The sequence below is a fragment of the Pelodiscus sinensis genome, chromosome 13 (assembly GCF_052426305.1).
Source record: "Pelodiscus sinensis isolate ZL-2025 chromosome 13, ASM5242630v1, whole genome shotgun sequence".
Classification (NCBI taxonomy): Eukaryota; Metazoa; Chordata; order Testudines; family Trionychidae; genus Pelodiscus; species Pelodiscus sinensis.
Genome location: NC_143064.1, coordinates 43,605,544 through 43,620,910, shown reverse-complemented (window position 1 = coordinate 43,620,910; position 15,367 = coordinate 43,605,544).

Here is a 15,367-nt window from a genome sequence, read left to right as displayed (position 1 = left end):
ATGAATGCCTGAATCTCAGTTTACTGAGAACACTTTCTGACTTTGGTTTGATGAATGGAATAAGCAAGTATACAGGTTTTACCTGAAGGCAAAAGGGAAGATATGATGAGGAAGCAGAATCTTTTCCCTTTAATATACACATTCTTTTTTTCTGAGAATTATGGTGGGTAATTAATTAAAGCAAACACAGGGACTAACAATTGTATCCATTCTCAGTGAAGTTAGTGGAAGCAGGTTGGGACCTTGGGAAAAAAAGTTACATATCCTTCTATTTGGTAACCAAAGATCTGGTTATCAAAAATCTGCATAGTACCATATTTATCAAAGTACCTAAAGAAAAGGAGTTAATGACTTACTATATCTAGGAATCCTACATATCTTCATTTTTTTTACTTTATAGTACTTTGGTCCGAGTGATACAAGTATATATGAATACAGCCTATGTCATTGTGGATCTACTAATTATAATTTATGAATTCACATTTTGCATTCAGAAACAGGTCTTCATAAGCTCTCAAAATTTAGTAATAAGTCATGCAGGTTAATATCACTAAATTCCACAAACTATTAGAAATTCTGGGTCAATTCATAGAAGTCTGTAATAAAAGATAAGCTCCCACTGTTGGTGGAAAGCTGATTATTTTTATTTAATTGTGTCACTGTAAAAGAGATTTTATAAAATAGGTTCATTTTAGTGTCTGTGGGAGATTCATTATTTGTACATATCAATCCTCAGGTCCCTGCAGCAACTATTTCTACCTTCCAGCAGTGTTCATTATTCATACCTTAGGGCTGTGTCCAGACTCAGTGTTTTTTTCGAAAAAAGTAGCCTTTTTTCTAAAAAAACTTCACCTGCGTCTAGACTGCAGCCGCGTTCTTTTGAAATTAAATCGAAAGAACGTGGCTTTTCTTTCGACGGTGGTAAACCTCATTTTACGAGGAAGAACGCCTTTTTTCGAAAGTGCTCTTTCGAAAAAAGGCGTTCTTGAATGCCAACAGGGCTTTTTAGAAAGAGAGCATCCAGACTCACTCGCTGCTTTCTTTCGAAAAAGCGGCTTGCTTTTTCGAAAGTACTGCTTGCAGTCTAGACGCTCTTTTTCGAAAGAGGTTTTTTCGAAAGATACTTTCGAAAAAGCCTCTTTCAAAAGAGGCTTGCAGTCTAGACATAGCCTATATGAGTTACCATAGTTTCTTGGGATGTAATTTTTATTACATATACACAATTAACAGAAGGTGATTAAGTGTGCATGTGTTCAGAAGACAAGCACCATTGTTTGTTATATTATCTAGAGTAAAGGAATACAGATATAGAGATGAGAAGGAAACATACCAGTAACCTAAAGCAATGAAGAGGAGGGGTGATTCAGTGTAATCAGTCATAAGGACATCATTGGCTTTTCTTTTTATATGATAGATGTGAATCAGAGCATCGCAGGACTCGAAAAAAGACAGAGTCTTTTAGATCTCTTGTGCACACTTATAAGTGCCCGTTAGCACTTAGGCCAGGTCTTCACTGGTGGAGAAAATTGATGTAAGATACGCAGTTATGACAATGTGTAGCTGGAGTCAACATACCTTACACTGGGCCAGCCCCACATCGGGAGATTGATGGGAGATTTTCTCCCATCAACTTCCCTTACTCCTTGCAACTGCGAGGAATACTGCAGTCGATGGGGATGACCTCAGCATTCGATTTAGCAGGTCTTTAGTAGACCCACTAAAACGAACTCCAGAATATCAATCCCCAGAGCATTGATCCTCCGATAAGTATAGACAAGCACTCGGACTCCAAAGTGATGGGCAAGGGTTGTGCTGCCAACATTTTAATACAGGGCTGGCTCCCTCAAACTTTCTACTTCCATCAGTAGATATAACATGCACTAGCTAAAGTACATTTCCCATATCTTTTCCCAAAAATCAAACATTTCAGCCTCTCAATTAACCCAAACTCCATCTGTTCTTCTGCCCCCTTATCCATCATCTTTTCCATCTTCCAGCTTCTAAGGGAGGCAGCCTTACCTAGCTCCTCTACTGCTTCTCCATCTAAATAACCATCTAGTGGGCAGGTCTCTTCTAGTGATGAAATGGGACATAGATCCCTTTCAAGGTTGCCATCTCTTGTAGCTTGTTACTAGGAGTGGCTGAAGCAAGAGAGCATGTCTCCAGATATCCCCTCAATGCTAATGGGAATCTTGAGAGGGAGAAGACTGCCCTAGGTCAATCTGTCAAAATTACACCCTCTCCTTTAGTTAGTGTTTGAAGTTTTGGGTCCCTTCAGTAAGAACTGGTGTATAAATGTGAAAATCATCATTGCTTATAGACAGGGTTTGACAATCTATTGAATCTACTCACCCATGGTGAGTAGATTTCAGCCCGGCGCCCTGTTTATCAGTGGCACATGCATGCGCTATGTGGCTCTTGCTCATGCGCAGTGGGGGGCTGGCGAGCGGCTTTCGCCGCGGTTTGTCAAACCCTGCTTATAAAAAAGATTTAAAATACATTAACTGGTTGGTGCATTACAAAGCCAACTTCTTCTGTCTTTAACATCTGCATTTCCACATCAAACAAAATGTCTGGGGCTATGTCTACACTACAGAGTTTTTTTTCAGAAAAATGAGTTTTTCCAAAAAAACTTCACTTACATCCACACTGCATTTGTTTTCTTTTGAAAAAATAGAAAGAACAGAGGGTTTTTTCAATACTGATAAATCTCTTTCTATGAGGAAGAAGCCTTTTTCTGAAAGAGCTTTTTTGGAAAAAGGCATGTGTGGACAGGGTAGAGGGAGTTCTTTCGAAAGAAGAGGAAAAAGCACAGGTGCCCTGGTGGCTACTCCATCCATAGTAATCACAGCTGGAAGATCTCTTCCAGAAAAGCTTCTTCCGTAAGAAGCCTGTAATCTAGATGTAGCCTGGGACACATCCAGCCTACTTAATTAGTCTCATTAACTCAGGTCCTGCAAATTGACAGGTTTTTGGACTTGGATTTTTCAGCCTAGAAAAGAGGAGACAAAGGTGGGATATGATAGAGTTCTATAAAATAATGACTGGTGTGGAAAAAGCGAATAGGGAAAAGTTATTTACATATTCCCACAATATAAGAAATAGGAGTCACCAAATGAAATTAATAGGCAGCCGGTTTAAAACAAACAAAAGGAAGTTTGTCTTCACTCAACACACAGTCAGCCTGTGGAACTCCTTGCCAGAGGATGTGGTAAAGGAATTTAACAGGGTTCAAGAAATAGCTACTTAGATTCATGGAGTTTAGTTTCATCAATGGGTATTAGCCAGGATGGGTAGGAATGGTGTCCCTAGTCTGCGTTTGTCTGGAAATTGGTGACGGGGGGGGGGACCACGTGAGGATTACCTGTTGTGATCCCTCCCTCTGGGATATCTAGTATTGGCCACTGTCGGCAGACAGGACCCTGGGCTAGATGGACCTTTGGTCTGACCAAGTATGGCCATTCTTATGTTCTTCTGCTGTTTGTGTGTGTGTGTGTATGTGTGTGTGTATTTGTTTCTGTTATTTCCATTCCAATTCATCTGATGAGGTGGGTTTTACCCATGAAAGTTCATGATTGTATATTTTTTTGTTAGTCTCGAAGGTGCCACAGGATGACTCATTGTTTTTAAAGTTACAGACTATCCCTCGGAGATTTAGTGTCATTTAAGAAATTGTCAGTTTATTAATTTATGTGAGCCATGCCTATTTTGCACACTTTGCAACTGTTATTTCTTCATCCAGTCTGGCACCACTTTTTGTGCTGTCACAATACCTACAAACCATTTGACTATGATTAAGCAGATGTGACCTCCACTTATTTGAGCCAGTGGGGAATTTTCTGTTTGATTAAGAAAGGCAGCTGGGCAGCAGAGAGTAGAGCTGGTGTATAGGCAGACTGTGAGATTGACATGCACCTCGTAGGTGGGAAGCGAGCAAGCCAAAATATTCCACTTGGGGTTTGCCAAAACGAGTTTTTCTGTAAATCCCTTCCAATGTAAAAAAAATCACATTTACTTTTAATCCATATTGAGGAAAATAATTTTCAAAAACATAGAAATTTTTCAAAATAAATGATTTCCATTTTGTGGCCAGCTCAATTGCGTATTACATTAATCTTAATTCTCACATTCCATCTGTTTGCTCTATGCACATGTTGTTTCTCAGCACATACTTGCTTTTAAACTCTCTAAGGCAGGATTTGTCATCTTGTTAACTGTGTGCACCGTGCCTACCAGAAAGGACTTCTAATACTAAACCGGGGCACCTAGAAACGATGTATATTCAAAAATATATCTACATATACACAAACCTTGGTGCTTCTTTTTTTAAATTTTCTATCTTTTCGTTTTGTGTTTTTAGCCATTCCCCTGATTTATCATCATAAGAGAATTTGTCAATAGGGAGAGTTATGAAAACCAGACACCATTGAAGGAAAAAAACGTATAGATTTTTACCTTGGGTGATTAAATTCTCACTGACATTAACATATGACAACCTGTTAGAATGATTTGTAGGGCTTTTAGGTTTTTATAAATAGCTTTATCTCTTCATTCCACATAAGGAAAAGGCAAAGTATTATTTATTGTACCTTTCTACCATAGCAGCATGGAATTTTTCAAAGATTTATTTTAAGTTTAGGGGAAATCTCTTGATATTCAAGTACTGAAGATACCAGAGGATGAAATCTTCTTTACATCTTTCAGCCTGCTGTCATACATGCCACACAATATTTTGTTAAGGAACTTGCTCAAATCCATGCAAAAGAAGTGCTCTCCTTTTTGTAATGTAGTGGTAAAGCTATAACATCCCATCATGATTTCATTAAATCAAGTTGCATTACTTAGCAATTCTGAGAAGGAGCTGTAATATGCAATATTTGCTTAGCAAAGTAACTGAATATTTATAATATTTAGTCTATACCATGCTATTTATTCTAAAAAATGACATATTTGTTTTTGTTTTCTTAGTAGAGCATAAGGCAAATTATATTAATTAGGCTATTTACATGATTTCCTAACTTAGAGCAGCGAAACTTGCCTTCAGCTAGCAAATAATTGGAATTACAATTGCAAGCGATATCACAAGTTTGTTAATTATATCAGGCTCCATCAAACCTGATAGGATGTAAAATAGTTGCTTCCCCCTCCTTACACACCCTTCTTTCTTTCCATCAAGTTATCCCAAGGTTATATACCACAAAAACATATGACAATAGGTAGCACATCTTCCAATTCAGAATGGACAGCATTTATCTTTTATATAGCTTCTTGAAGTCAGTTAGGCCAAAAGTTGATATTAAAGTTTGTCCAACTATACCGATTTAATAAAACTAATACTATCAAGTATGCTGAAACAGCAAATAATTTATAGGACAAATCAATAACATGAGCTAAAAATAATTTAGTATTGTACTAGCGTGTTGACAAATCCTCTTAAATTCTATTTTTCTATCCCCTTATTTCCCTTTGGAAACCAGAAAATATTGTGTTAGTGGAAACATTCTTAAGGGAGAAGGAAAATATGATCAAGATAAACATATTTTTTAACAACAATTGGGAAGTTACCCTCATATATACATTACTGTACACTAGGTTTCATCCATGTTACACAATCTACGTATATGTTTTAGAAATATCTGTCTGTCTATCTGTCCATCTATGGATCTCTTTGTTCAGGAACTCCACCTAAATGATAAGAGCTAGGACCACCAAGTTAATTATGCAGCTTCCTCTTATCCTAACTTAAAGCAAAGCAAGGGTTTGGTTGTGTCAGGAAAATGGGAAGTGCTGGGAATGGGACTACTCTTTGGAGGGTTGTGATACTCAGAGTGGCCATTGGGGGCAGTGAGCACAGGGGAGAGCTATACTGCAGAGTGACCACTGGAGACAGCTGTACCAGCAAGAGAGTGGCCAACTGGGCTGGGGCGTCGCATGTTGCCTGCCACTAGACCAAGTACGTAGCCTCCCTTGTCTCAAACTCTCTTTCCCACTCCCCCTGCCCTGGGCTGCAGCATCAAGGGGTGGAGAGAAGGAAAGCCCCTAATAGCCAGGAGGTCTAGGGGAAGAGTAAAGGTCCTTGGCAGCCAGTGGGGCTGGGAAGGAGAGAAAAGGCAGAGGCCTTTTCCTCTGTTGGCTAGAGGGGTGGGGGGGAGAGAAGGTCCCTGCCTGTCGTAGGGGGGGGGGAAGGCCCCATTAGCCAGGGAGGAGAGAAATCCCTGCTGGATGATACCCCCACCCTGAACCCTTCCTCAGCCCCCAACCCTCACTCTCACACCCCTCCATATCCTCTACCTCCTGCCTTGAGCCCCTCCTTAACCCACTCCAACTCCTGCACCACACCCATGCTTTCAAAATCCTGCCCTTCCCTTTCCACATCTACAGACTCTGTCCTGACTCCTGCACTCCCCCTTTCCCACCCCACCGCCAGTCCCCTGCCCAGAAGGATCTGAGCAACACCAGGTAAGTCTTCTAATTATTTTATAAAAGAAGTATGATAGGCAATGAAACATGGTGAACTGTGGATGAAAGATGCTGCTTGCTGTAGTGTGCAGTATTTCATAAATAGAAATTGATTAAGCCTTTCTTCGCCACAAATCAGGAAAGTAAGGGATACATGGGGATTACTTCTCCCACACCCAAATGCCTCTGGATGGTCTACAGAGCTATTATTGGTGTGTGGGTTTCACAGCAATTCATAGGACAGAGCAGGACTGGTGACAGGCTTCTTTGGGCCCTAGGCAATGTGGAGGGGCCTCAGGTGAAGAGGATGGGGCTAGGAACCTTCCCCCACCCATCCCTCATCACTGCACAGATAGCTCTGCACAGGGCTCCAGTGGGGACTTAAAGGTCTAGGAGCCCCAGGCCTTTTTAAATTGCTGGGCCCTGGGGCAACTACCTCCTTCTTCCCGCCCCTCCTCTTCCCCCCTCCCCCGACAACATTTAAAAAATTGAAAGAGCATTTAAGTGGTCAGAAAATCATTGCCTGAATGAGAATGGGGTCACAAAATTAGTCAGCATCCATTTACGTATGAGAAAATGCTATAGGACTGGCTGAGGAAACATTCACCAGCTCTTCCAAGTTTAGTAACTATTCACTATATTTGGTGTGTTTATGACAGTCTGAGCTCCTGGAATCATATGGCCATGTGAAACTCTCAATGCTCATTTAAAAAACAACAGATACCTTTCTAACTCTCTTGGTTGTGAAGAAGACCTAGAAAAAATGACCCCGAGGGCTCAAACAGCAGCAGGCAAACAATGCCTAAAGGTTGTTGTGGTTTTTAAAAACTGAATATTTTAAACCAATCCTAATTTGGGCCTTATGATTTTTGAATTCTTGGTGTTAGCAACATAACATGTGTGTTCTCTCTCCTCCACACACAGTGCTTCCCCCAGGACTCCTGCTTATCTCTTCTAAATTCCATGTATCTTCCCACCAGCATCTTCTGTCCCAAGAAGCCCTGCTCAGTTGCCTGTTCCTCTAAATCTCCACTCATTCCCTAAATCCTCCAGATTTCTTCCTTTTCCTGGAAGCCCACATTCTACCCTGTAATGAATACTCAGCCTGACTCACCACAGATAAATGCAAGCACAGTTGGTGTACTAGGGTTAGAAGTGCATGGCATTTTTAAAATTACTTTCTATTTTTGTCAGTTACAGGCTTTGTGGTGGGTTTTGTCTTGTTTTATTTTGTTCTGGTCTCTACTGAGATGGGCAGCGTCAAAAAATAGCACTATGTGTTGGATCTGATTTTCTAGGGACAATGTTTGTGATCCATAATTAGTTTACCTTCAATATTATATATTTATTTTTAAAAGTTCAAAAGAGGCCTGTCTCTCAGAGGTTAGGAGACTTTGCAGTATATTTGAAGTTAGGCAGGCCTGAAGTTTCATAGGTACAAGACCCCTCAAAAACTGAGGAAAACAGAACAAGGTTTGTTTAAAAGATAGATTTTCAAAGCTTTTCTTTGCAGCAGTTAATAAATATTTCAAAAAGCGGTATGTGGAAAATTCAGCTCTCTCGAGTTTAGGTAGCAAATCTGGAGAATAAATCCAATCAACGTGTGAAACGAGGATTGAATTCTGTCTCCAAGTCACAACACAACTGTGAACATGGAGCTACTGCTATTGCCTCCACATTCATTTTTTAGCAGCAAGCTACCCATGAAAACCTTAACATTAGTTGCCTGTTAACAAGAAACCAGAGGCTCAAAAAGGAGGTAACAGTCGTTACCAGCAATGAGCACCATCCATCAATAAAGCCCTCTCCAAGAGATGAAAGCTGCATTTTGAACTGCGTTCTTCAAGAATCAATAGGGTCGTCTTATATGCCCTTCAATCCCATTATTTTCTTTGCTACTGCAACATCACTGTTCGTTTTTGGCTTCCACCCTTGACTTACCTATACTGTATCTCTGCCGCTAATACCTAGCGAGGAGTAGCAGTGCAAATCAGTACAGAGGCTGAACCAGATTCACAGAAGCCAAACGATGACACACATTTTCAGCTATGAAAAGATGCCATTGAAGATTACTCTAATGGGTGATATATAAGCTCTTCTGCCAAAGCAGCCATATACTATGCTGTTCAGAGCAGTAGAACAAAGAGGTAGTCAAACTGAAGCTGCTGGTATTCAGCTACTAGAATATGAATCATGAAAAACAAAATGTGTTTAAAAAAAATAGTGAGAGGCTGGAACTTCAAGACCTGGGCTGAAGCAGAGAAGTTACAGGAGCTTACTTAAATCACTTCTGCCTCCACAAACTGTCACTGCTATATGTCCCTTTCTGCTAAATTGAAATATTGAAAATCTGGAAAATAGTGAGGAATGCTGGGTGAAATGGGTGAAAATATTTACACCTATTGAAACCCAAAAGTTTCTTTTTTCCCCTCCCCCACAAAATGCTGGTGATGGAATATTTGGCTACGGTAAAACATATCAAAATTTAACCTTCAGAATGACACTTAGATTAGCAGAAATCATATGAATTTTTGAAGAAAATGGCAAAAAGTTCAGCAGGAGCTGGCAGGGGTAGTTTTGATCCCTAAACCTTTTTCATCTACTGGACTGAGTATGAGGTGGAAAGGTAAGAGAACCTGATTTCTTCTCCCACTGACCAGTCTTAATAATATCTCATGAGAGGTTTTGATCCTCCTTCCCCGATCTCAACAAGTATTTTGTCATTGAGTTGACTGATAGCAGGATCAGACATTATTTGCACACTACAGTGATCATTTAGCTTGGTGTCATAAAATGCTTATGTAATGGGAAAATATTTCCCCAATCTACTTTGTCGTAGAAACTGTCCATTTTGGCCAATATACATGGTAGAGGGGCATTGCTGGCACTTTATGGCATAGATCACATTGGAGTTGTATGAGGCTCTGACGTGGTGACTTATGTGGCCAGCTGCTGTGATTATGTCACTTGTATAAATGTGTGGACAGAGTTAATGGACACAAATCTGATATTCGAAATGGTAACACACAGAAACCTGTTGGGGAACATTTCAACTTGCCTGGGCACTCACTAATGGATCTAAAAGTGACTATACTATTACAAAGCAATTTCAAAAACCAGCTTGAGAGAGAAGCTGCAGAACTTGTTTTCATTACAAGTTTGACACATGTAATCAAGGTCTGAACAAAGACCTGACCTGGGTGGGCCGCTACATTCCACATCCTAATGACATAAAAAGCTAGGCACCGGGTACTTATAGCCCACGCTGTTATCATAATTTAGCAAAGACACTCTCACTGAGAATATTTTTTCCTTCTGTTTCCCTCCCCATCCCCTTTATTTCTCTTCTATTTATTTATACATTGAACCCCACCCCTCTTACTCCATTCATCTGAAGACGAGGGTTGTACCCATAAAAGCTCATGATACTATTTACATTTTTTGTTAGTCTCTAAGGCAGTGGTCACCAATCAGTAGATCAGGATCTACCAGGAGATCTTGGAGCCTCTGACAGGTGATCCTGACTGGTTTGGCAGGGAGGCCATCAAGTGCCAGCACTTCAGCTGTCCCTTCCCACACTGCCCTGCTGCTCTTGCCAGAGGCTCGGAGCTGCTCCCTGGAAGCCTTCTGCTTGTTGTGCAGGGTGGGGAAGACAGAGGCAGGGGGCTGGGAGTGGTGATGTCACTCTCCTGTATCCCATCTTCACAGAATAAGGAGGGAGAAGCCTTAGTGAAGGGGTGGGGCAGTGCCTTGGAGAAGAGGTGGGGCGGGATAATTGGGGTTTGAGGTAGATCCTGGACTGAATTAAACACAAAAAGTGATCTTGTGCTTAAAAAGGTTGGAAACCACTGCTGTAAGATGCTGCAGAACCATTAGTCTGTTACCGGCTACCCCCTGAGATTTCAAAATATATATACACATTATTGTTTACATGGCTTACCCTAATCACTATATAACTACCTAGCTAAAACTAGCAGGTGAAATACCACACACTCTCAAGTTGCAAGGGCTTATCCCACCCTGGAAAAGCAACTTATTAACTAAACAACTTATAAGTTCAGATGCACAATTGGGTTTTGCATGCTCTTAACATGGTGATGGTGGTGTGGCAATGTCCTGAATACCAAGAACAGCGCCTTGTGTTCTGGTAAGGAATCAAAGGGTGCATCTATCATCTATCCGCAGGTCGAAATACGATATACAATCTGAGCTACACAAATTGCGAAGCTTATTTCCATCTAATTTAGAAATAGCTTACTTTGAAATTTGGAGTGGTCTACCCAGCGCCAAATTTTGAAATAAAGCGCTATTCCGAAATGTCCCTTAACAATCATTAGAAATAATGAGCATGTTTAAAAATGCAAAATAGCTATTTCAGGATACTTCTGCTATCCCAAAATAGCGCTGCTGTCAAGACACAGCCAAAGTGTCTTGCCATATCTACATTTTGTATCAGGAATAATGAAAGTGGGTGACTGTAACTAATAGGTAGGGACATATTCAGAAAACTAGACTGCTAATATCATGTGACTTTTTCCAGATATGCACAAGCAACAGTCCATCAATTGGGAGAGTAACCCAGGTAGAGTAGCTCCATATCCAAAAGTGAAACAATTAGGGTCCTCTTGGAAATTGAGCAGAGAATAGAGTAGAAAAATAACTGAAAAATTAACACTCAGCCTGGTGCCCTGGTAATGCTTTGGTAATCCTGGCACTTCAGTTTAAGTAAACAGCTTTTTTATGGCTAGTGGGAAGGAGGCAGAGTGTACTAGTAATCTCCAGAGCTTGATTGCTTTTTCTGATAGCTTTTCAAAATTAGTAAATAGAACTATGTGTAATATATCTGGGCTGAGTAAAGCATTTAATGCAATGTCTTATCGAATCTTTACTTGCAGAATTAATTCAAATTGGCTTGAACATGGAGCACTGTCACTTAGATTTAAAAGTGGCTGGCTGTGTGCAGACAAAGGGTAATGAGACATGGCAATGTATCAAGTTGGTTGGAGGTGTCTGGTAGGGACCCACAGGGATCCATGTTTGGTTCCGATTTATTTAACACCTTCATTAACAACGTGGAAGAGGGAGCAAAATGGCATGTTAATTAAACTGATTCATGATACTAGACCAAAGTGCCAGTAAAGATCCAAAATAATACAAAGAGCCAAGAGACGTTAGAAGTACATGCAGGAAACAACCAAAATGAAGTGCTGCCTAGCAAAATGCAAGGCAATAACTATGGGGAAACTAATCTAGAATATACACCGAGTGGACGTGAAAAACCCATACTGAAAGAGCTGGGGTATGGACAGCAGGTGAGATAGGAGTTTGTTGTTTTAATATGGCAGCCAATACGATAAATTTGATTTTGTGACTGATGTTTGATTATGTAAAGAGGAATGTCCCAATATGACTTCAGTTATAAACACCTTCAAGGTCACAAATACATTGCCAAAACTGGGTAGCGGTTCAAGAAGAGCAATGAAAATGACACAAACTAGAAGGGTCAACATATGGAGATCAATTAAAAGAAATAAGGTTCACATTGTCAAAAATGAGTTCTAAGCTTAGGTGTCCAATTAGAGATACCTAGGACTCTCCTTTCAGAGGTATTTAATATTAAGAAAAACTTACCAGCAAAGGGGTGTTCCTTATCCCTGGTCTGGCCTCTCTGTGGCTTATGAAGGGTCCAGACCAAACTAAAGGGGCCCTAAAAATCCTCAGCTCCAGTTGTTGAATGATTGCCTTGCTGTAGACACTTAGGGTACCTATAGACTACCAGACTTTTTTTTAAAAGATTGTCTAGACAGCCACAAGAGTTTTGAAAAAGTGATCCGCTTTTCTGAAAGAGAGCACCCAGGCAATCTGGATGCTCTCTTCCGAAAAAGTCCTATTTGCGTTCAAGAATGCCTTTTTTCCAAAGAGCTCTTTCAAAAAAAAAGGCATTCTTCCTGGTAAAAGTAGCTTTACTGATTAAAAAAAACCACACACCACGTTCTTTCAATTTAGTTTCGAAAGAAGGCGACGGCAGTCTAGATGCAGATGAAGTTTTTTTGAAAAAAGGCCGCACCCTTAGATGACAACTGTAAGCCTGCCTTTTGAGGACTTCTACCCCACAAGCCTGGGCATGAGAGGTAGGGCTGGGGGATACAGGGTACGTCAGGGTGAGAATGCAATAAACAAGATTTGAAAGATCATACTGTCATGTAGAGAGGCCCCAGGACCATCCAAACTTATACTAGGGGCCCATGTTCCAACTGTGTGCTTGTGCAGCTGCTCAGGAGAAATTCAAATGCCCCCACAGATAGCATTGCCCCCACAGATAGGTTTTGTTTCTGCTGATGATGCACATTCGCACATACCTCTGTGCACACAGAAAAAAATTTCCCGCACATGGATGGAAAAAATCTGCACCTGGATGGAAACGATTAAAGGGAACATTGCTGGGGGCCTATCCAGCCCGCAGTTTAGCCCAGGACTGCAAGGGTACAAAATAAGTTGAAAGATGTTTTAGCCACACCCCATATTCTGGGATGTAAATTCTCTTTACTTCTAAAAGAAGTAGCATAATCTTATGCTGACATTATAGGATGTGGACCAGTGTCCTCAGAGAATTGGTGGAAAGCCCAAGGCTCCACATGAAATGTGTAAACAAATAAAATGAAACAGAAAAGGGAGCCCCGGGAGCAATCCCTGCATTAGCAGGGATGTGGATGGACTAGACGGTGTAGTATGACTTTAAAGTCCAAGCTGAAGACAATGTCTAATTAGCTCCTGATCCACAACAGATGAAGTGCTAAGGTCTGCAATCCAACAGGAGCAGATGGAGTTAATCAGGAGTTCTATCAGCTGACTGTTGGTATGTCTACACTGCAATCACATATGTCCTTTCTTCTTACGGAGACATGCGTGCACTAATATTAACATAGGTGGTTAAAAACAAAAGAGGATGCAATAGTGCACAAACTGCACAAGAACTCCCAAAACATGCTTGAATTCCTAGCGCATGCCAGGGTCCATACTGCCATGTCTTCACTGAGCGTACGTCTAGACTAAATTTTTTTTCTGAAAGGAGATAAGCAAATTCGGCACTAATTTGCATATCTTCTTCAGATCGCTTTTTCAAAAGCGGGTTTTTTGAAAGTGAAAGTAGTTTAGATGCGGTTCTTTCAGAAAAAAAAAACCTTTTTTCTAAAGAACCTGTAAACCTCAATTTTTGAGGAAGAAGGTTCTTTCAAAAAAAGGGTTTTTTTTCAAAAGAACTGCGTCTAAACTACTTTCACTTTCCAAAAACCCGATTTCAAAAAAGCGATCGGAAGAAATATGCAAATTATCACCAAATTTGCATATCTCCTTTCAGAAAAAAAAACCGTAGTCTAGACGTACCTAACCTTCAAAGCTGCCCTGCCTGGGTTCAGAGGGCGGCACAGGGGATTTCCTTTTCTTTCTTAAAGTTAATCTCAGTGGCTCTAATCTGTCCAGCTTGCTTGCCTTGCTGTAGACACTTAGGGTACCTATAGACTTTTTGGTTAAAACGTGTGTGAGCCTGTTAAGAGAGTCAGCATGCACTATCATGTCTTCATTATATAGATACCATTCTGTTCCATGGGGCAGAATCTGATCTTATATTCCTGGTTTGCACCAATGAGTAACTCTATGAATAGAACACATCCAACCTACTTAATTAGCTTTATTAACAAGGGTCCTGCAATTGACAGGTAACTGCTTTTGCTGATGTATGTACCTTGGATTCTGTATTTGCACCCCAACTCATCTGACGAAGTGGGTATTACTCACAAAAGCTCATGATCCTATACCTTTATTAGTCTCTAAGGGCATGTCTATACTAGGAAATTATTTTGAAATAACATATTTCAAAATAATAACTCCCAAAATAACTCTTTCAAAATAGCGTGTCCACACTACAGGGAAGCCTCAAAATTAGTCCGAGGCAGGCTCCCTTAATGTGGATGTGCTACCTCCACTAAGAGCCCCAGGAAGCACTTGGGAGTTATTCTTTGAATGACTCTCGGGAGTAGTTATTTTAAAATAGCAGCAGTGAAGTGTCCACACTACCGCTATTTCAAAATAACTGTTTGGAAATAAGCGTTATTTTTCATGAAAAATATGAGTTATTATTTTGAAATAACCAGCCCCTTATTTCGAAATAACAGGCTTGGTAGTGTGACAGCGCCGCTAGTTATTTCGAAATAATGCCCTAGTGTAGACCAGGACCCTGATGCCAAAGGACTACTTGCTGTTTTTAACATTACAGACTAACATGAGCACCTCTCTGAGAGTATGTCTACACTTGTCCCCTAGTTCAAGGAGTATTAGTTAATTTGAGGGAAGGGTTGCACGAGAAGTAACAGTTAATTCGAGGGAAGGGTTTTAAATCGGACTACTGCGTCTACCCGTGGCAAGTTAAATAGGGGGACCAGCATTTTAAAATGACGACCAGATGTGAATATGCTAATCAAGCATGGGATATTTAAATCCCGTACTTCATTAGCAACTTCGGGATGCTTCATTTGCCTCCCTAGTCTGAACTAGGGGGCAAGTGTAGACATACTATTCAAGTAAATAATTATTGTAAGTGAGAATAGAAAACCGCCTACTTTGTTCTTCAATAATTAATATATATGATAGATGTTATGAAGACTGCAGGGTGCCCTAAATGCTTTAACCTCAGCAGATAATGTCCCTACCCTCTCTTACAAACACCTAAGCAACATTTTCTGTTTTTGTGGGTTTTGCTGTATATCAACTGCAGCACCATGAGTTCCCCCACGGATTTATTTTCCTTAGTCAAGATCTGAATTCTGTCATCCACTAATGACAACTCTTTTGCTTTGCGCCATCTTTTTTCAATATTTCTTCTCACTTTTCACGCTAGTAATTTGTAAAGCAG